We start from the raw sequence: 24,606 nt of genomic DNA on the forward strand, positions 1-24,606 counted from the left end.
CCTGCATTAAGCATGTGTTACCATTTAACACAGTTTAATAACAGGACCTCTTAGTTACTTGCTTGTGAATCCCACCCATAATCTGCCCTCTGTGTAAGAGATGTGCAGTGGTGTGCTGGAGGGGGCTCGCATCGGCTTGCGAGAGCCATTTTTTAAGTTTTTAAGAATTTTGGGAGCTGGTTGTTAAAGTAGCCCCCCCCCCCCATGGCTTGTTTAACAACCGGCTCCCCAAAACAACCCTTGCCCCCTCCTGAACTCCTTTTTACTGTGCTGGAGGGGATACCGAGCCCAACCAGCCAAATAAACAGACTGCTGCCACTCCATGCTGCTTGTTTCTGGCTCTGAACAGCATGCTGGGACTTCTCAAGCACTGAGCATATGTGAGAAGTCCCGGCTTGCTGCTCAGAGCCAGAAAGAAGCAGCGGGGAACTATGGCAGTCTATTTGACTGGCGAGGCTCGGCATTCCTGCCAGCAAAGGTATGCCTAATGCACCTGCATGGCGGAGGGGGTGGGGAGATGAAAGGAATGATTTCCCCTCCCCCAAATTGCAGGGCTAGCTATGCCTGAAGAGAGATTCCATTGTTAAAAATTTACCAGCATACCACTGGAGATGTGTGTATTTAGGGGGGGGGTCTTTTACAAAGGCGCGCTGGCATTTTTAGCACTCGCTAATGATTAGCGCATGCTAAATGCTAGTGATGCTTATAGGCATATATGAATATCTCTAGCATTCAGCACATGCATATTAATGAACACGCTAAAAACACTAGCACGCCTTTGAAAAAGGACCCCCAGAGAATAGCGCGTAGGTGGAATTTTGGTATATATGGGCCTATGTGCCACTATTCTTTTATGTATGTAAGTGAACTGTAATTGTGAATGCTTTATAGCATTTCTCTGTATACGACTGAATATAATACTGTAAGTTGCATTAAAAATGGGAAGCCCTGGAGAATTATGATCATAGGCTGAATTTGAGACTTTCACATTTTCCCAAGTCTCCAGTACTTTCCCCTTTGAAGAATGTCAAAAAATATCTAAGAGAAATCTTGCAGATCCCTACTGAAAATTTACCCACCAATTGTGAAGGCTTTTTATGTTGACTCTGGAACTCCAGGAGCTAGGAAGGCAAGTGGACAAGGAGATGAGGCTAGTTTCGATCTTACAGGCTTTTTGGAAAGCTCATTCCCTGTGATATCTAAAGCAACTTTGATAGCCTCTTTTGCCCTGGAATATGATCAAAATTGGATTCTTCATTTCTATTTTCGATTTAAAGAAGTGAGGTTTCTGGGTCATTCAGTTTTGACATTTCTTTTTTTTTTTTTAGTTCCAATATATTTTTTTATTTATTTTATAAAGAGATAACAAGGCTAACTAAAAACACAATTAGCCTGTATAACAACATAACAGGAAGGAAGCATCGTATACATGTTCAAGAACAAAATTGGGTAATGATTATTGACATAACATAACATAGCATAATGGTCACAGATGATTACAGTGTATCATTGCTTTGCATGGTTATTATTATGAATTTGGTCATATAAAGGAGTCCATATTTTATTATATTTAATAGTTGCGTTGAGTTTTTCAGCTATTCATATTTAGCTATAATGCATACAGAATTCCACCATGTTAAATAAGTTGCTTTGGATAAGTCTTTTCAACAAAAGAAACTAGATCTTAAAGCTTGATGTAAGAGAATATCCAAAAGTTGTGCTTTACGTTTTCCTCATCTGTTAGTCTTGTCTCTTGCAGGTAGTCAACATCCACCCTGTGATGTTTCAGAGCTGATAATATTTTAGTATGCTTCATTGGGGTGGATATCCCTCCGACATTCCATGTTGCTATATACAGCGCACCACTAGCCATCAGACTGAACCACCAATCTGCATAAGGTGCGGGTATGGAGAGAGCCTAATTTGCATATTGTCCCAACCTCTAACCCAGTTTTTTCCCTTTTATGAAGTAGAGGAACCAGAAGGCTCCATAACTGAGAGCACTTGTACTTTACCCAAGGAAAGAGGCTGCTGGATCAATTGGTACGTAACAACCAATTAGTGGCACTATTTGGCTTTAATTAGAATTTATGTGCACAACTTTCTAGGCATATTCTATAACGCAGTGCACATAAATTCTAATACACACAGCTGAAAAGAGGGCATATGCCATGGGCGTGGAATAGGTGGGTTGTGGGTGTTTCAAAAAAACTACGTGCAGTATTATGGAATATACTCGATCTGCACCTAAGTTAGGCTCAGGTATTTAGGCCTAGTTTTAGTTGGCCTAAATAGGTGCACCTAATTTTTAGGCACAAGAACAGTTTGTGAGTGCATTCTATAAACTATGCCTAACTTTAGGCTTAGTTTATAGAATTGCGTTAGCTGTGTGGTTTTATGGCACTGATTTTTAAGGAGTCATATACAGAATTTCCCCCCCAAGTTTATAGAATATCATCAGTTATAATGCCGTTGTATCGCTCCATGGTGCGACCGCACCTGGAGTATTGTGTTCAGTACTGGTCTCCGTATCTCAAAAAAGATATAGTAGAATTGGAAAAGGTACAGCGAAGGGCGACGAAAATGATAGTGGGGATGGGACGACTTTCCTATGAAGAGAGGCTGAGAAGGCTAGGGCTTTTCAGCTTGGAGAAGAGACGGCTGAGGGGAGATATGATAGAAGTGTATAAAATAATGAGTGGAATGGATCGGGTGGATGTGAAGCGACTGTTCACGCTATCCAAAAATAATAGGACTAGAGGGCATGAGTTGAAGCTACAGTGTGGTAAATTTAAAACGAATCGGAGAAAATTTTTCTTCACCCAACGTGTAATTAGACTCTGGAATTCGTTGCCGGAGAACGTGGTACGGGCGGTTAGCTTGACGGAGTTTAAAAAGGGGTTAGATAGATTCCTAAAGGACAAGTCCATAGACCGCTATTAAATGGACTTGGAAAAATTCCGCATTTTTAGGTATAACTTGTCTGGAATGTTTTTACGTTTGGGGAGCGTGCCAGGTGCCCTTGACCTGGATTGGCCACTGTCGGTGACAGGATGCTGGGCTAGATGGACCTTTGGTCTTTCCCAGTATGGCACTACTTATGTACTTATGTACTTAGTTACACATGCAACTGACAGTATTTAGATGCAAGCATTTACAAATGCTCACGCCTAAAGTTTGGTGCTCAAATATTGACTTATTCTAATATTCTATAATTGTTTCAGTGTTCTAGAATACTTGCTTAGTGCTCATGATTTTTGCTTCTATCTTTTAGTGCAGTGTAAGTATACACTGTCCTACTGGTATTGTTCCATTTTTTCTGGTATTGGGACAGAGGAGCTCAGTGCTACCAAAAGATCTTGATTGTGATTAAGAGATTTATGGCCAGAAAAAAAAGTACAAAAAGTATGCAACAAGTTTGATGGCCCTGTTTAAAAATAGCATGTCTTTTGACCAAGGTCTTAAATTCTTCTCATTTCGAGAAGGGAGAAAGATCCATGAAAAAGTGCAAATAAAATCTTCTACAAACACTGCTACAGGACTTCTGACATTAAGGACTAAACTAAAGTTCAAATAGTAACAGATTACAGCAAATCGCTGGGGTGCTGAGCAGCTTATTTTGGGTCTTCTCAAACCATTCCTTCTACTTCATTAGCTCCTCAAAATGAATGTCAGGATTTCTTAGTCCATGTCATCCTATTCCTGGCAATGAGGTTAATGAGCACTCACTGTAGATAGAAAAGAGCTTTTTCTTTTAAGTCTCTTTTTCAACACAGTTTTCTAGTTCAAGTATATTATCACGACCAAACCAAAGGAGATTAATTCAAAAAAAAATGTACTTTATTCACTGTGCTGTCACATTCATCATGACCTCTTTAAATTACTCAGCCCAGTGTGGAAATCAAAGAAACTCTGCAATCTTTTAGCAAATTTTAATGTTGAATACTGAAGTTTTCAATGCTTTACCAACTGTGGACAATATGTGCTAGGAATTACTGATACAAGATTCTAACCAGTATGACAGAAAAGGAGAAATTTGGGTAAATGAAAATATTTGGTAATAATTCGGGGGCCCCTTTACTAAAGTGTGGTAGATTTTTGCATTTTTCGTGCATTAGGTGCAAGCATTAGTGCACGGTAAGTGCAAAGACTGTGAAATAAGCCCCTAATTCTGTAAACTTGCATGCACAGTTGCATGCTTATTCCCGGATTCTATATAGGTCGCCAAAGTTTTGGCATGGATCCCAGATCCACGTGTGAACTAATTAGCTAATGAACCATTACCAGTCAATAATTGGTGTTAATTGGCACTCATTTGGGTTATGCACAGATCTGCCCTGTGATCTATTCTATAACATACACACCTAGATTTTATAGTGCAACTCAAAAGGGATGTGGCCATGGATGGATCAAAGAGTGTTCCCAGAAGTTAGGTGCAATGTTCTAGACCAGAGGTAGGCAACTCCGGTCCTTGAGAGCCGCAGGCAGGTCAGGTTTTCAGGATATCCACAATGAATATGCAGGAGATAGATTTGCATACCATGGAGGCAGTGCTTGCAAATCTATCTCCTGCATATTCATTGTGGATATCCTGAAAACCTGACCTGCCTGCGGCTCTCGAGGACCGGAGTTGCCTACCCCTGTTATAGACTATCAATTGCACACCCAACTGCCATAAATTGGATGCCGTTCTTTAACAGGCAGTATTTTCAAATCTCTTTACTGGAACCCACTCATCAAGATAATATCCACTTTAACAGGTCCAGATTAACTCCCCACTTTAACCACACATATATATCAAAAGATTTTCAAAATTAGCATCTCTTGCCTCAGTAGTGCACTAACTTCTTCATCGTCTTAATTATTTCTTTTATAAATGTATATTAAATATTTGTAAAGATAAGTACTTTAATATACATTTATAAAAGAAATAATTAAGCCAATGAAGAAGTTAGTGCTGTGGGGATTACCCTAAAAATCATTGTGGGACAATTATGCACTACTGAGGCAAAAGATGCTAATTTTGAAAATCTTTTGATAAATATATGTGTGGTTAAAGTGGGGAGTTAATCTGGACCTGTTAAAGTGGATATTATATAAATTGGATGCCAACATTTATACCAGATTTTGGCAGGCATAAATGCTGATGCCTAAAGTTAGTGATGGGGATATCCTGAAAAAGTTGTACAGCTGGCATATAGAAGAGCCAAATATAATAACAGACAACTTCTATTACAAGCAAGTTCTCAGGAGGATGATTTAACAAAAATACAAATATGTGTTCTTAAACACACACAACAATCCAGCAAAGTGTTACAAATTTTGAAAGAGTTCTGGACTATTGTTCAAACCCTCCCAATTTTTGCAGACACAAGGATCAGGTTTGCGTTTAGTAGGGGGCGCAATTTAAAAGAATTATTATGTCCATCAAAATGATCTAATGACGATTCCACCGGGGCAAATTTTGAAGGGCATAAAAAATGTAATGCCTGTGTGATCTGATGATTGAAACTACTACTTTCACACATCCGTCAACTAAAGAAATTTATGAATTGAAGATCAATACCACAAGCAAATCGGAGTTCGTAGTTTATTGCATCATTTGTCCATGCAATAAAATTTATGTTGGTCAAACTACAAGGACATTTTTCGTCAGACTTGTGGAACATAAAAGTGCGATTAAAACTGTTAAAAGCACCTCCCCTTTAGCACTACATTGTGAGGAATACGGACACCAGTTTAACACCCTTTGCTGTCTGGTATTACAGCAGATCTTTGGACATAGCAGCTCACTGAAACGCCGAGCCTTACTTCGTAAAGAACAGAAGTGGATCTTTAAATTGAAAGCTTCTGTACCTAATGGGTTAAATTCTAAGATCGAATGGGTCCATTTTCTATAGTCATGATGTTTTTTAAGTGACTCCTTTTCTAAGATAGATGGTAACGTTAGTAGGAGGGATTTAGAGCATGACGGATCACGTCAAAAGTCCTTTAATAAACCCGCCATTTTCCAAGAACAGCGTCTCATTTGCGACCGCCGGCAAGATTGAGCGGAGGTAGGCACACTGTTGTTGATAAGAAAATTACAATAGTTTGGTTCTTAATACGATGTTATCCTTGATTTTCAGAATACTTGGTCTGTGATCCTGAAGCAGAAGCAATTCGAAACGCTGGCCTGTCGTTGATCACAGTCAACGTTCGCAGAAAGGCATTGAGCCCAAGATTACCAAGCTAAGTTTGAAAGCGTTTGTTACAATTTACTTGTATAAAATACTTTTACAAGTTCCATTTTGGAGGTTTTTTAGCCGATGATGAGGAAGTCCAACTCCGACTAAACTACATGTTGTAGTGAAGCAGGAGTTTGCTCGAGGCTTTTTCCTCCTTACACACATGTGTGCAATATTCATTTAGCAACAAAAAGAAGTGGAAAAAGAAACCAACTTCAAGAGATCAGTCCAAACACCAGGATAAGATGCTCCAAATACAGCTTTATTTGGACCTTACACGGTCCGTGTTTCGGCTTTAAAAAGCCTTCATCAGGGGTCTACAAAATAACATATATATAGTAAATGAATTTAAAATCAAAACAGACAACATTTAAAAATATATACATTAAAAAAATATATATACATAAAAAACACAATAAATTTAATGTTTATATTGATAAAATCAATTGATGAATTTGTTAAAAATATTATAACAAATATGGTAATAATTGAATTTAAATATCATCATAGATTAAGCACACTAACTATATAGATAGTAGGGGAAAAGAATAGATAAAAGCAAATAAAGAGACAAAAAGAGAAGAACCTCTGTAACATAACATGCCTCAAAATTGGTACATCTAATAATCACTAAAATAATATATTACATTTGTCAACTGTTTGTAAAAATATATGTTTGTAAAAAAAATATGTATATAAAAATATAAATATTCAGCAGAACAATAACATCCAAATGGCGAAGGAAAATGATGTAATAAGGTATTCCTTTGTTCCTACATAACATTCCTAGTTTGTAGTAAGCTAACATAAGAAGTAAACCTTCCCATGTTAATAACAGAAATACACTTCCATTTCATATGGATCTGATTATTTCATTAGTGGGTCAAATTCAGCCCATATTATGCACAGACCATGTAACATAACGGGTGATCCAACCCATAGTAATAACTCAGAGGTGCGTAAAGAAATGAAAATGTCAAAACATTTTGGCGCCAAAAGGTTTCCTTTTAAATAGTGTGGAACAAAAACGTGGCCAGATCTAATAGGATATGCATAGTCTCCAAAAGCTTGATTGGCAGACATAATAGTAAGTAAAATTTGAATCGCCAACCATTTTGAAATCGTCAGTACGAGACAGTATACCTCCCCTGATCAAGGTATGTTTAATTTTTGCATTTTTATGGTGTGTTACTTTCTTCTTCTTTTATACAATTTTTTATACATTTCTTTACACACCTCTGAGTTATTACTATGGGTTGCCACTGTACCCACATATAGGTGCCCCCTTCACCCATAAGGGCTATGGTAGTGGTGTACAGTTGGGGATAGTGGGTCTTGGGTGGGTTTTGGGGGCTTAGCAGACAAGATAAGGGAGCAGTGGTGAGATGTGCACCTGGGAGCATTTTATGAAGTCCACTGTTGCTTCCCTGGGATGTTAGGGGGACTAGTCTACTAAAATGCTGGCATGCCCCTCTATATATTCAAGGTGCGGGCTTGGAATTACTGCAGGCAATGGAGAAGGGAGGCGGTGATGTTCTGAGCAGTTCAGGTATTTGCAAAGAGGCAACATTGATCTTAACCATACCTTGGAATGTAGCCAGGGGAAATGCTTAGTAATTTGGTTTTTAAAGTCCAGTACCTAATATTTAACAGGCACTTCTATTCATTAAAGACATGCATCAGATGGATGTGTTTCACTCCTGTAAAATTATTTCGAAGTTTTACTGCTAAGGAAGCTTCAGCAAGATAACAGAGCTTTAGAGATAGTGTACATTATAGATATGAACATTAACTCACAAGTTATAGTGGTGGTTTCAATTAGCAGTTTCTGATCCTGGTGTCCTTTGTTCCAATTGATGCAGATCTCTGGAGGTTTTTCAGTTGCACATCCAGCTTATTTCACAAGCAAAGAGAGTCAAAGATCAAAGGCTTCCAGCAATAGAGAAACAAATGGCTGTACATAGCACTTCTATGTGATTTTCTTTGGAAACTTAATGCAGAGGGGGGTTGATAGTTGACTTTAGTTTTAAGGAATCTAACAGATTCAGAATTGTAGAAATATAGTTAAATAAAACTTTAACTGAGAGATTGTAGGTATGAACTTTATAGTTTCTGGTTCTGATATCCTTGGATGGTCCAATTGATGCAGGTTGCTGTAGGCTTTTTCTTTGTTGTCCAGGAGGAGGGTTAGATGTAAATATAGATCCAGCACCAATCACAGGGCATGAGGAAAGTTATTTGTAATATGAAAGGAAGATATCTCATATCCCTTCTTCTCAATTCACTTCATTGACTCCCTGTTTCCATATACAATTCATACTGATTTACAAGTGTGGTCATTCTACAGATCCTCAGCATCTCTGCTGTCTTATCTGTCCCGTTCCCTCCCACTCAGCTCATCAGGTAAGTCTCTCTTATCTGTACTCTTCTCCTCCACTACCAACTTCAGACTCTATTTCTTCCATGATGTTGCACTGTATACCTGGAATAGATTTCCTGAGTTGGCACATCATGCTTTGTCACTGTTAAAAAATCCAGGCTAAAAGTTTACCTTTTTGAGGCCGCTTTTAACTACTAACCTTAAATTCACCTGCTTAATACTCATAATAAATGTAACTCCCTATTGTTTTTTTTTGTTAAATTTGTACCCCGCGCTTTCCCACTCATGGCAGGCTCAATGCAGCAGACAATGGAGGGTTAAGTGACTTGCCCAGAGTCACAAGGAGCTGCCTGTGCTGGGAATCAAACTCAGTTCCTCAGGACCAAAGTCCACCACCCTAACCACTAGGCCACTCCTCCACTATTGTGCAATAGTGTGCTCTGTTCTTGCTCAATGTTGTGCACAATGACAATCCTGCCACTGAAAGGAAAAAAAAAATTAAAAACCCCTGAATGAAGAAAAATATCCCAGAATGAACACAGGAAACTAAAGAAAATAAAAGTTTTTGTCATTTACAGCCTATTAAATATACATTAGTGTTGGTGTATGCCCCTGTGTGTCTTGGGCTGTTGATAAAGCAGACAGCTCCCTCTGTTTTTCTGTTACTGCTCTTTTGGAATCTCACCTTGTTGGAGATTTGGCACACACATGTATTTATATTTCAATGGGAATTTTTATGTAGCTGTGTCCCGATGAAAATATTTCTCTAAATTTATCAATGAATGTATCTCTGTAATTTCACTTTTTACTTTATCTTCTAAATTACCCTTTTATCCACAGTTCATTCTTAAATATATATTCTGCTTTTGATTCTTTTATATTTTGCATTCTACTTTCATATTGATCTTTTTTTTTTCCATTTTGACTAAGCTATATAGACCATTTTGGCTAAAATCCATACATTTATGCCAACCATGCCAGCCCCAAACTGCTGTTAAATGAATGGTATAAAACAGGACCAGCGATGTGAATACATGACCATTGTTTCAGCTTGAAACGTTGCTGCAAGGCTTATTAATCCTTTCTGTGAGTCTGTAGACAAGTCAGGAGGCAGTTTTCAAGATGTGATTCATCATGTCATATAATTCTTGCTCTGTAGCCCAGAGCTAGAAAGAACTGGTGATCTATATTCTTCATTCTATACTGTAGGGAACCTTGGTTTTAAATCAGCAACTTTTGCTAAGCCTTCAGAAAAAAACAGTCTGCCTGTTCATTGATCCTTAAAGATGGGCTGAAGTGTTAAGACATGCAATTTATATATATATATTTTATCATAAGGCCTTTGCCTGTCTCTTTGTCATCTGCACAGGCACACAGACACAGGAGAAGAAGAAATGCTTCACAGCTTAGCAATGCAAAGCAAAAAAATATCCACTAGGGATGACCAAAAAGGAATGGGACTAGAAGTTGATGTTGCTACTTCATCTTCGCAACAACAAGAAGAGGGTCCAAAGCACAAACCAAAATCCAAATAGCAAAGAAAGAAGTACCAGGGGCCTTCACAAGCAGGACAAAAACCTTTTATTCTATATATCCAAACTATATACCATAGGCGCGATATGGGCCGAGTTTCGGCACGAAGCGCCTGCCTCAGGGGTCATTCAATATTAATCGTCTGAACTTGTGACACCCACTGATAGCTGAATTCCAAATAAAACTTAAACCAAGTCCGCGCAAAATAGCATGTATGATCTACCTGTACTTACACTTAGAATGACATAGACGCTGCGATCCTGTGTACAGCAAGCAGGTAGATCAGGGCCTTGTGTCATCCTCAGAAATGGGGCAGAATGGCTGTGACTGAATTTTATTATTATTACAAAGCAGTGCACCTCCATATATTGATGGAGTGGTTTTCCCGCTCCACCAAGGTGTGGGTGAGGATGGAACAGTCTTGGATGGGCTCCTTTCCATTATGGGTGGTTCCTTGGCTCCCATTTTCAGAAATATTAGCTTGCATTCAAAGGGTACCCACTAGTATGGCGGGCCCTCTCAGGACCTGGTATGCTTTTAGGCAAAACATTTTCCCAGAGTGCTCTTGTTTATTGCAGACGTCTATTTGGTATGCCCTGAGTTTTGGGCCTGGGTATCTGGATGGGACGTTTTGCCAACAGAAGGCTCAGGGTCTTTTGACTTTGGGGCAAGTTCAGGAGGAGGGGGAATTCCTTTCCTAACAAGACCTGAAGGAGGAATATAGATTACCCGCCCCTCAGATATTTCATTATTGGCAGCTCAGAAATGACATCTCTTACACAGCATGTAAAGAGATTGGTTTGGATGAGACACTCTTAGAGAGAGCTATGATGGGAGGTGGGGGTAGGGGTTGTATCTCCTGCATATATCAGGCACTGATTTTGACTTCTTCCCCCCTCGATTATTTTATTTATTTTTATTTTAGTTACATTTGTACCCCACGCTTTCCCACTCATGGCAGGCTCAATGTGGCTTACATATACAGGTACTTATTTGTACCTGGGGCAATGGAGGGTTAAGTGACTTGCCCAGAGTCACAGGGAGCTGTGCCTCAAGTGGGAATTGAACTCTGTTCCTCAGTTCCCCAGGACCAGAGTCTACTACCCTAACCACTAGGCCACTCCTCCACTCACCTTCAGTGTTGAGAGCAAGACCTGGGGTGGGTTATGAGCGGATGAAATGGGAAATTAATTTTAAATATGTATTTAACATTTCAGTGAGCACTATGTTACTTCAAAATGGGCATAAATGTTATAACATTTGTATTATACTATGTAATGCCTTCAGCAAATATTTAAAAATGGCAATGGCCTATGTTGGTGGAACTGTGGTCATACTGGGAACATGTTTCATATTTGGTGGACTTGCCCTCTCATTCAAACTTACTGGTTAGCCATCAGTGGATCTTGAGAATACCATATCCAATGAAGGCAGATTATTGTCTCCTACATCATAAACCTGTGGGGATTAAGCCTTATCAACACAGATTTGCTGCACACCTGTTTACTGCTGCCCGCTTCGCACTGACAGCAACCTGGAAGAAACCAGTGACCTCGGGTTTTGGATATGCTCCGGCACAAGCTGGATTACTTTTGCCTGATGTTGGAGTTGACGGCCGTAAAGAATGGACACCTTGCTAAATTTCATCGTATTTGGAATTGCTATCAAACCTGGAAGTCTGGCACACCTGGCTGACTTATGTAAGGGTCCTTTTGTGGTACCTGTTGTGGATCCCTTTGGCATATTGAACTACACTTCGGGATCTTCAGATCAAAGCAAAAAAATCAAGTACAAGATCAAACTAAACCCAGCCTTCCCCCACCCCCCCCCCTGCTGTTCTGCTTTAGCTTCCCCAAAGAGCCATGTGAGGATCACACCTGTGATACACAGATTCTGAATATAAATATTTACCTGGAATGGAATGTCAAGAAATTGTGAATAAGCATTTTATTCCTATGGGAGAATATTACAGTTTACCCATTATAGATTTACCCCTTTAAAATAAACTGATGACTTTCATCTTGAAGTGATCATTGCTAATTTCAGTTCCAAGACATTACAGTTCTAACTTTTTAAAATATATTTTCTGGTTTCTAAGCTGCCCAGCTTTCAATAGCTCTGCAATAACTGGACTTTATTAATGTTAAATTACCATGCAGTTTATAATGAATTAGGGCTATGCAGTTTATTCTTTTTATAGCATGATCAGAAGCCTTCACCAGCATTTAGGTTGTTCAACTGAATGAAGCAAAATGATTAAAGGGGGCTGAGGGGAGGGGGTGTTTCTTAGAAGTTAATAACCCTGCTTGAGAGTGGACACTAAATTAGGGGAAGAAATAACCAGCCTTAATAGAATTATTGATGCTGCAATTGAGCTCTATATTAGTTTTCCTACCACATTATTACAGTCAGTCTGCAAAATGTTACAGATGAATCGATGGTGGTTAGTGAAACCAGTACATTAGTCATAGTGGAAACCTCCTGTTAATGGCAGCTGATGAGGTGTCACTTAACTACCATGACAAGAGTCCCTTAAAATAAATGAGCAGGAAGTTGAAGACAATCCCTTTTTCTCCTGCTTTTGGTTTCTGTGTTAGATTTTGAAACTTACTTTTTCCAAATATAAGCTCAGGGTGAGTTATCATTTCCTTTCCCAAATGGACATACAATCTAAGTCAGTGGTATTCAGTCCTAGACCTTGAGAGCCACCAAAGGTCAGGTTTTCAAGATATTCCTAAAGAATATGTATGAAGTAGGTTTGCATGCATGTTATCTCCATTGTATGCAAATCTGTCTCATGCATATTCATGAGGAATATACTGAAAATCTGAGGCGGAGCCTGCAGGGCTGTGGAATGGCTACCTGAGCTTGCTGCTTTCCCTACCCACATCATATTTATGCTAACAGCTCCTTGATTCTTCTGAATTTTTTGGTACCTTCATAGTTCCATGTCTACTGGTAAGCAAAATAAAATCAAAATGGCTTTTGGAGCCCAAGGAGGTGGGAAGCAACCAAAACAAAATCTCCCCACTCCACTGAAGATGGTGTCACCGAGGGAGCTGCAGGAGATTGTTGACCTGATAATGGCAGAACTGGGAATTATTAAATCCATGATACAAGATAGCTCTCAGATTTACAAGAGATGGTGAACATGGCAGTATAACTCACTGTGAGTGTGGAGAGAGCTTCTCAAGTTGAGGTGCAGGTCTCTGTGCTTGAAGATGATGTGCAGCAATGGCGGATGGATCACGAGGCCCTTGTGCCACTGTGTAAAGAGTTGATGGATGCTAATAATCAAAGTCGCTGTAATAATATCACGATTTTAGGCCTTATTTTCAGGGAGATACTCCAGTGTCATTCATGGAAGAGTTTTTACCAAAATTATTACAGCTTAACTTTAAATATCCTTTTGAGGTGGAGCGGGACCATTGGATTCTGAAGTGGCGTTTCTAGCACGAGACACACGTGCAGCCTTTCATTTTAAAAGTGCTCTGTCACAATCAAGTTCTGGATATTTTCACCAAAGCGAAGGTTATGCCTAATCTCCAGTGGAATGGAGCATCTATCAGAATTGTTCCAGATTTTGAACATCAAATGGCACAGTTACGGAAGCAATTGTTGTCTTTGCTTTTACAGTTGAAGCAATTGGGTGCTCAATATGTAATTTGACTTGGTTACATTGTTTCTCTACTGTTGCATAATGTGTGCTTGTATTTGATTTGATGTTTGGGTGGGTTGGGAGGGAGGGATGGAGTTTGGATTTTGTTTCTTTGTCTGTTGCACAGTTTCAGTATTTTGCCTTTACTGATATGAGTGCATACTGTTGTGTTCTTTTATTATATGTATGTAATAAATTCCTTTAACTAAAGAGAACTTAAAGGAATATACTGAAAATGTGACCCATTGGTAGCCCTCAAGGACTGGGAATGAATACCATTGGTCTAAATTGAACCTGAGACAATCATCTACAGAGGATTACCCTGTTGGTATGTCAAGATGGGAGCTTAGAATATCTTTTCCAGAAACAGAGGGAGCAATTGGGGAAAGAGACACATACTACAAACTCTGAGAGGGAATAGGACAAAGGAAGATCTAGAAGACAAGCTTACCAGGAGTTGAGTTGGACCCAGAATGGGCTGGAAGAAGTGAGATACTCCCTCTTAAGGAGTGAGTATCAGGATTATGCTATACTAGTAGAGTATGGAAAATCCTGGATTGTGAGACTCAGATGAAATCAGAAGAGATAATGCAGTGTTGAAAAATTATTTTAGGGATAGCAACACATTTTTGGATGGGGAAGGGGGTCAAACAAGCCATTCTTTGGCCCCACACCCAAGCTCATAAATTGTTGATGCTGTTATGGACAAAATATTGGTTAGGATTGTCCCAGTGGTCTGTCCCATTCTGCTGCCTAGGCATTATTTAATCTAATATAATTGAATTTAACTCAGCACTAATATTTTGTTTTTAACAAAAACATTCTGGTTCAAGAAAATTAGAATATAAATAAAATCAAACATAGAAAATAAAATGGTTAGCACAATACAAACAAATGTATACATAATAGACAATTCATAACAATCAAGTCCAAACCTTCTTTCCTGCCCAGTTCACAAACTTTCAACCAACAATGAAAACAATTCAAACCAATACAAGTCAAAATCACCATTTCTGAAGCTCCATCCTAGAACAGAAAACAGTAGAGCTGCAAAATCTTCAGGTACAATGTACAGATAGTTTGTCTTTGAAAATTGCCCACAAGGCGTATGGGCTATGTGTCCATGACTTTGCACCTGTAATTTGTGTGAGTTAAAGCTTTGCTGTAAACTAATGCACATTAATTTGAAAATCAAGTGTGTGTTTCCCTAATCTACCCTCTCCCTGTATCCTGGGAATGCTTTCCCTTAGTTCAGTTACAAGTACAGAAGTCAGTGTATATAGCTCCAAAGAGAATGTTAAATTTCAGCCAGCCCAGTTTACCTAGGTAAATGACTTTCAAAATAGTCTTCCCCATGGTTCACCTCATGGCTTTTTTTTTTGGCTGGTATTTTTATTGCCCTGTATTAGTTTCAGAAATTAAGAAGGGGTAGGGTTGGATTGGGAACAAATAGGTTTTTTTCTTTCTATGATAAGTTCCATGCAGCCTTACCCCTATTGCTACTATTCTCTGAATGCTGGCAAGCAAGGGAGGAATTGAAGTAGGAAGCAAAAGGTTGTTTACTGCTGAATGAGATTTAGGAACAGCAAAAAAAAAGAAAAAAAAAGGAGGGGGACACAATGCTTTCACAGTAAATCAAGGGAAACAAAGGAGTGGACTTGAAATGTTCTAAGATCAATCAGACAAAAATGAAGTCCAAATTTCTTAATATGTATTCTTGGTGTTTTGTCTAAAATTTTTGCCAGTAAATTGCCAACCTGAAGCCTACCATTGATTTTTATCACAAGCCTGGTGGTTTTGCATAGGTGCATTTTGTCAGTTCCTAACACTATTGACCCCTGAGGAAGGCTTTATGCTGAAACATGGCACGTGTTGGGTCCAGATGTTTTACGCCTGTGGCTGGTCAAGAGTGTACAAGTATTATTGAAGAATAAAGAGCTTTTAAGTTTGGACTTCATTTTTGCCTGAATGAGTTCTAGAGATGTTAGCCTTCATGGGAACATCTTTTGACCTAGGAAATAATAGAGATGATGAAATTTGTGTGATTCAGGAAGATACTGAAAATGTAGGGGCCTTTTTATCAAAGGGTGGAAGGGCTAGTGTCAGCTTGGCGCATGGTGTATCAGCCCTACCGCTGGACTTGCCCAGGAACCCTTGGTATTTCTGGGCTAGAAAATAAACTTTTTATTTTCTAATGCCAGGGGTGTGCCTGGCAGTAATCAGGCAGCACCCCATGCTGCCAGATTACCGCAGGGTTACTGCCGGAGCCCTCACTGCATCCTAAATAGGAGACAGTAAGGGTTGCAGCAGTAAATGGCTGCATGGCAATTTTTAAATTACCGTACAGCCATTTAATGCCTCGTTAGGAACAAGGTGGCCTCAGCGCATGGCAAACCCACTCGTTAATGCCACCGTGGGTCACCTTTTACTGCTGTGTGGTAAAAGGGCCTCTTAGTTGTTTAAATAATTGGAAGAATTTTATGGTATGCATAATGAAGTAGAAAAGGGTTAAGAGATGCAATACTTATGTACTTATGTAACTCAGATGTTGCCTGAATTACTGATGTTTTTAATTTTTTGTCTTGGTGAAGTCATTGCTTTAAAAATATAGGTTTTCTAGAGAATCCCAGTGCAGGTCTACAAAATCCTGAATGGTATAAAGACTAGGGGACACTTAAGAAGTTACATGGAAATACTTTTAAAACAAATAGGAGGAAATATTTTTTTTTCACTCAATGAATAGTTAAACTCTGGAACTCTTTGTCAGAGGATGTAGTAACAATGGATAGAGTATCTGGGTTTTAAAAAAAGGTTTGGACAAGTTCCTGGAGGAAAAGTCCATAGTCTGCCATTGAGACAGACATGAGGAAGCTACTGCTTGCCTTGGGATAGATAACATGGAATATTGCTCCTATTTGGGTTTCTGCCAGGTACTTGTAACCTGGATTGGTCACTGTTGGAAACAGGATTCTGGGCTAGATGGACCATTGGTCTGACCAGGTATGGCTATTCTTATGCTTAGATTGCAGCCTTTATTTTAAAAGAGCCCTATTTGTGTTTTCAAATACTCTGACCAAACCAAGTGAAATTTGGAGTGGAGTAAAGTGAACCCTATATCAGTTTTGGGTCACTAATTAACACCATTATAGGGTTCCTAGTGTGATGAATATGTGTTCAAAAGAATACCATGAGCCAATAAATTTCAAGTATGTACCGTCCACATTATAACTATTAGAAATAATGACTGCAGTCTTTAGTCGGTCCAAGCAACCCCCAAGTTTCCAAAACCACAATCAAACATGGGCAGAATATCCAATAGTAATAGATGCACTTAAGTCTAAGCGCCTTCCATTTGTGTTTTTTTGACATGCATAAACCAGCATTTAGACATATAGATTGCACCCATTCAGAAATTAGAGAGCAGATTCCAGGTGGAGGAAGCTATGATTATCTTGTCACTCAAATATTTAGGCCCAATGCCATGGAAAGTCTTAAAAATCAAAGACAGCATTTTAAAATGAATCCTGTACTCCAAAAGGAACCAATCCAGGGCCTAAAGTAATACGGTGATTCTGTCCTTAGTCTTAACATATGTCATACTCTTGTAGCAAAATTTAAATTTAATTAAATTAATCATATAATAATTTCACATACTCTGGCCATCAGATTGTTTGGAACTGAGCTGAGGACAAAAATCTCCTTATCACAGTATATGGAAAGAGTGGATCAAATTAGGACATTTCTTCTTACAAACATATTCATACATTTCTGATTTAAATCTTGCTATCTCTGACCCACTTTGACATGCATAGCAAATAGGAGAGAAGAGAACATTCCACAGATGTGCTGTGCCTTCAGTTCTTCAGGCCTTCTTTACAAGGAAGAATTGAAATGTGTATGTGCCATACTCTACAAGGGATAGGGGAGGGCAGAAGAAAGAGGGCTGTAAATAATATATATTCAATTCATTTTTGCCTTTGGTGTGACAGAATCAAAAAGGTTAGCATAAGCAAATTACTTTGCCCAATGAAAATTAATGGCATCCTTGAGCAAATGCTATTAGTCGAGGTCTCATTGTGAAAAGATGATATCTAAAATATTCAGTGTACTCAAATGAAGGTCAAAAAATGCATTTATTTGAAGGGCATAGAATGAGGGGATCACAAGTGAAATAAGATCAGATATGTAAGAGGCTGAATGATGCTGAAAACCTCATAATCCATTGATTACCTGCATGAATGAGTCCCCTAACAGGCCTGCTCCTAATGACAGAACCCGTTAGGCTAGCTTTATGGGTTTTCAGTTCTTATACAGACAGCTGAAGAGGCCAAAAAATGAAATGCAGTGCTAATATGATCTTATTCATCTGTGCAGCCATCCTGAAATGTCCCCTAGGAAGCATGGCAGAGGTTCTCGAAATTTACTACGAGTTCTCATTAGTTTTTTGAGCTTTTCTGTATAGTGAATTTGTATTTTGTCTTGAGATTTATTATCTGGTCAGGGTCTTGGGATTTCCTTCAATCCATCTGATTCATCAAAACTGTTAAACAATGCTTGACATCTTATGAGAAGCACTTCTGAAAAACAAAGACAATACCATTCTGTTTTTTTTACTAGAGATCTCAAGGGGTAGTCTCAAATTATAATTCTTAGAGTCAGGTCAGGCAATACAATAAACTTGGTATAGACCTAGAGGGCTCTATTTAAACCTTTTACATGCAACATCCAGCTATTATTTGGGTTTTGTTCATGTATTTTTCAGTAGCAGCTCAAGGTAAGTTATACTCAGGTACTTACAGTATTTCCTTGTCCCTGAAGGACTCACATTTAAGGTCTGTACTTGAGGCAATGCAGAATTAAGGGGTCCTTTTACCAAGCTGCAGGAAAAAGGGCCCTGCGGTAGCAGCAGGGGCCATTTTTCCTGCAAACTAGGACCCTTTTTATCGCAGTGGGTAAAAAGCACCAAAAACGAAATGGCCACATAGTAAGAAAACTCTTACCGTGTGGCCATGTAGTGGAGAGCCCTTACCGCCAGCCATTGAGGTGGTGGTAAGGGCTCCCATGGTAACCCTGCAGTAACTGGGCAGTGCACGACGATGACTGATTACTGCCGGGCTACTTCCGCACTAACCATTTCCTGGGGGAGTTTCCCCTGGAATTGGTGTGCTCTCAACCCAGAATTATCCCTGGCGGCTGTGTTGGGCAGCGGTAGTCCCAGAATAGCACGCGGTAAGTCTGTGTTGGGCTTACTGCCACTCTGTAAAAGGGCCCTTAAGTGACTTGCCCAAGATCACAGGGAGCAGCACTGGGATTTGAAGCAGGAACTCCTGGATGTCAAGGCTGGTGCTCTTACCACTATGCCAGGGCCGGTCAAACCCGGTAAGCAGGGTAAGCGCCGCAGGGGGGTGCCTGCCTTCAAGGGTGCCACTGCGGTGCTGCACCGCCATACCGCACCACCCTTGGTGCTTTAAATCTTTAATTTACCTCCGTTCCAGCAGCCGCATCATTTGAAAGCCCTGCCCCGTCTCTAGCCTTCCCTCCCTTCATGAGTTTGTTCCGCAGTCCCGCCTTCTGATGTCATTTCCTTGAGGGTGGGACTGCAGAATGAACTCACAAAGGGAGGGAAGGCTAGAGATGGGGCAAGGCTTTCAAATGACGCAGCTGCTGGAATGGAGGTAAATTAAAGATTTAAAGCACCAAGGGCGGTGGGGGATGGGGCGAAGGAGAATCGCTGGACAGGGGCAGGGTGGGAGAAGAAAAAAAGGAGATGCTGGGGGGGGGGGGGGGGGGGGCGGGTGCCAGAGGGGAGGCGCGCGGGTGCCAACTCATAGTCTGCAGGGGGGCGCCAGAGACCCTAGGACCAGCCCTGCACTATGCTACTCCTCCACTCCTACAGCTTTTTCACTAGACATGCCCAGATCAGTCACACTAATCAAATATCAGCAGTAACATCAAAATGCTTCAGAACACTATGGAAACTGAGAAGAATAAGAGACTATTTCCCTAGACAATCTTTCCGAATACTGTTAAAAAAACCCGACACTATTGCAACTAGACTATTGCAATGCAACATACGTAGGGTGCAAGGAAAACACACTAAAATCACTGCAAACAGTTCAAAACATGGCAGCAAGACTGATTTCAAGAAAACGAAATATGAAAGAGGAACCCCACCACCTGAAACACTACATTGGCTACAAGTCAAGGCAAGACTATTTTTCAATGCGCGCACCCTAATTTTCAAGATACTATTCGGAATGGCACCCGAATATATGCTTAACATGATCGAATTATCCTCAAGAAATGCCAGCCCAGAAGACAGAAACTACCTACTCCTATATCTACCCAACTGCAAAAACACTATCTACAAAACTATCTATACAGCAGGATTTAGCTACCTGGGTTCCAGATGGTGACACTCAATACCAAAAACCATAAGAAGCATCATAAATCTCCTCCAATTCAGAAAAGAAATGAAAACCTACCTCTTCAAAAAATTCTACAGCTATTCTCAAAGATATTGTTGCCTTCCTTTCAAATCTACTTCTTCAAAAACTATAGGGTTCTTTTACTAAGCTACGTTAGGGCCCACATGCACTCAATGTGCGCCAATTCTGAGCTACCTCCCGGCTACCATGTCTGCCGGGTGGTAATTTCATTTTTGGCGTATGTCCTCAATGCACGCCAGAAAAATTTTATATTTTCTGGTGCACGGCGCTACCGGGCGGTAAAAGGCATTTGACACGTGTAGACCCTTACCGCCTGGTTAACGCATGAGACCTTACCACTAAGTCAATGTCTGGCAGTAAGGTCTGAGACCCAAAATGGACGTATGTCAATTTTTATTTTGCTGCACATCCATTTTTGGCCAAAATAAAAAAATGGCATTTTTATTGGTGCACAGCAAAATGATTCTGCGTGTGTCCAAAACACATGCCTACACTACAGCGGACCATTTTTCAGTACACCTTAGTAAAAGGATCCCTATATGAATAAACATCACCAAAACTGTACAACTGAACACAAAAACTACCATTATCTTTTCCACTTCAAATCTATCTCTTCAAAAATTCTATGAATAACCACACGAACTATAGATGTCATCTCAAGATTGCACAACACTATTGTAACTCCATCAAAATGTAAATTGTAAGCCACTTTGAACTGAAACTTGTTTTTGGATAATAGTAGGATACAAGAATGCATAAATAAATAAATAGTATGCTGTACAAAGCATTTTACCCCATAGACATGTCCAGGGTAATTTTACAGTAGGTCCTGTTGGTTAAGTGTTCACCTGGAATTTGGGCCACATAACTGTGCATCTTTGTTTTATAAACTAAGAGGTGAGAGGTGCCCATTTTATAAAATACTAGTAAAAAAGGCCCGTTTCTGGAACGAATGAAACGGGCGCTAGCAAGGTTTTCCTGGGAGTGTGTATGTTTGAGAGAGAGAGCCAGAGTGAATGTGCGGGTGTGTGACAGAATGAGACTGTCTGTGTGACAGTGTGTGTGTGAGAATGAGAGTGTGTGACAGGGCCCCCTCCCCTGTTCCTAATGCCCCTCACCCCGTTCCCTCCCCTCCTTTTCCTCCTCCTTCCCACACTTTGGATTCCTTAAGGCTTTCAAAAGTCTATGTACCCCCGTGGCCCTAACGCCCAGTATCCGGATACCCCACCACTTTCCTCCTCACCCCCCCCCCCAAGATGTAATACTTTCACGTCCTTCATTTTTTTAAAAAAGTGTCCTATCTACCCTGTGTACAAATGCCCAGCATTCAGATTGTGTTCCTCTCGTAAATTTTCATTTCTTTCATTCATTCAGAACTTGCCCCCCCCTGAACACTTTTGGTTCCTTCAGTCTTTTAAAACTGTCCTATGTACCCTGTGTGCTAATGGCCAGCATTGAGATTGTTTTCCTGTCCCAAATTTGCATGTCTTTCAGTCATTCACAACTCCCCCCCTCTCCAGTTTAACACTTTCGTTTCCTTCAGTCTTTTAAAACTCTCCTATCTACCCTGTGTCCTAATGGCCAGCATTCAGATTGTTTTCCTTTCCCAAATGTTCATGTCTTTCAGTCGTTCAGAACTCCCCCCCCTCCCCCCATTTAACACTTTTGGTTCCTTCAGTCTTTTAAAACTCTCCTATCAACCCTGTGTCCTAATGGCCAGCACTCAGATTGTTTTGCTTTGCCAAATTGTCTGTCACTGAGGTCAGTGCGTGCCTGCCTAGCAGGCCACTTCCGGCAGGCACGGTCCCAAGCACATCCTGTTGGAGGTGAGAATTATTATATAGGAAGTGAATCTCTTGCAAATATGTGAGTACAGATTTATGCACGCACATTTTTACATGATATGTGCACTAAGGTGCATGCATGTGGATAATCACAAAATGACTTCCAAAGCTCACAATTTTGGTAAACCATATCCTGACTTGAAGGTTCCAGAAGGTTTTTTTCTACCCAGGGCAAAAGGAGAGACCAGGAAAACATGAGCTGGGCCTGTTCACAAATACTCTGGCATTGTAATCAAAGTATATCCTTCCTCACAGACGTAAGAGCGTACAGGAGATACATTCAGAAGCCACAGCCATAGGTATAGGGAAGAGGGAGTAAGAGGAGGTACTTACCCCCCTCCCAGATTTCTTAGCCACTCATTGCTGTCTGCTAGTGCTGCTATTCCCCTGTAATTGAGCATTCTATTGAGTAGCATAAAAAATTACTTTGCCCCCCGCTTCAGAGAAATTCCTCCCTACATTACTGGTCACAGCTTAGCCACAGAGTGTGTGGAAGGGGCCTGGAGAGTGCCAGAAAGATTAAGGCTATTGATTATGGGCTAAGTTGTAGTACTAGATGAAACCACAATCCTACATAGGCACAGAACTGGCAGATATGCCCACTATGCCATTGGCACATTCCTGGTGTCTTATCCAGCACTAAAACAAGATTGTAATAGCCAGGAGGTGCTAAATGAGTGGGTTGCAACAATGAGTAGCTATATAAGAATCTTACCACAATATCCCCTGGATTCTATATATGGTGACTAAAGTTATGTGTGCAATCAGCATGTGTAGCTGATTTGCAGGCATAACTTAATTGATTGACAAGCCAATCAGTGCTGATAATTGAATGTTAACAAGCAATTATTGGTACTAATTGGACTAATTAGAATTTATGCACGCTGTTCACTAAGCGTATTCTATAAGGTAGTTGTCAGGATTGCTGAGATGTCAGGATTGATAGACATACTTAGATTAATATGAAACCAGCTTCTGATAGCTCCCCCCCCCCCCTCAGGAATCCCTGAGGATGGCAGATGGACCAAATGTTGCCCAGCTGCCTGCTAGCCCTTTGTTTCTCAAGTACCCCTAATTAACACACCTTTGTCCTCTTTGGGCATCTGGGACCAGAGCTCTCTGAGAACAATGAAAGCCAGACAGATAGGCTCCAAAACTAGGGACTTCAAAGATTAAACTTGTGAAAGTACTCACCTTCCTTATATCAGGAAATTAAACTGAAGTTTACAAAGGAAATAGCAGATAACAAAGGCTGGGAAGAAAAGAAGTTATTTGATCCCTCTCTGGTCCTGTTAGGTATATAAAAGTCAGAGCACATGGCTCTGCTCTCTTCTTCTTCTTTCTCTACACACCCCCATCTTTAGTCACCATAGCACATGGCTCTGCACTTCTCTTTCTTTCTCTGCATACCCCCATCTTTAGCCCCCAGAGCACCTGGCTCTACTCCTCCCTTCTCCTTCAGCCCTACTCCAAGGCTTTCTCTCTTTTTCCTCTGATCACCCCTATCCTTACTTTTCTCTCATTGATTCCCATCTAAACACAAACACAGTTACAGCATTGCAATATTTATCTGTACTAAGTGCTGTGAACCTATATATGTAAATACAATATACTTTCTATATATATCCAAACCTGTGTGGATTGTGGATTGTTGGGAACCCACTGCCTCTACGGACTGGACCTGGGACCATACCTAGACAACAAATGCTGACAGTAGTCAACATAAATTCTACCATGCAAATCTCCAAACGGGGTGTGGCCATGGGAGGAGCATGGCAGGTCATGGACATTCCTACAATTTATGCATAGTGTTATAGAATATGCCTTATCTGCACCTAAATTAGGCGTGGGTATTTATACCAGGTTTTATTTGACATAAATGGCCATGGCTATATTTAGTTGCAGGAACAACCGCTAAGCATGTTCTATAAACCGCATCTAACTTTAGGTGAGGTTTATAGAATTCTGCTATGCAAGTGTTTTTTCAGCGCTGATTTTTTAGGCATTATGGACCAGATTCTATATATTATGTCTAAAAAATTGGCGTTGAAATGAAATTCACATAGGCGCATTCTATACTTTATAGAATAAGCCTAAATTTCCAATGGCTTATAGAATACGCTGAGTGCCGGACCATGCAACTAAATCTAGTTACAGTCAATTACACCAAGTAAAACTTGGTGTAAATCCCAACACTTAAATTAGGCACAGAGCAGGTGTTTTCTATAACAACAAGCACAGATTTTAGAAACACCCATGCCCATTCCATGCCCATAACCATGCCCAATTTTCAACTATGCAACTTATATTTACACACACCACATTACAGAATACGCTTAGTAAGTAGTGCACATACATTCTAATTAATGACAATTAGTGTTGTTAATTGGTTGTTAACATCTAATTACCTGCATTGATCAGTTTGTTAACTAATTCAGTTATGCACATTGTTATGGAATACGCTTCGATTTCCACACAGAAACTTTGGCGCAATATATTGAATCCCAGGGTATAT

The sequence above is a fragment of the Microcaecilia unicolor genome, chromosome 2 (genome assembly GCF_901765095.1).
Source record: "Microcaecilia unicolor chromosome 2, aMicUni1.1, whole genome shotgun sequence".
Taxonomy (NCBI): domain Eukaryota; kingdom Metazoa; phylum Chordata; class Amphibia; order Gymnophiona; family Siphonopidae; genus Microcaecilia; species Microcaecilia unicolor.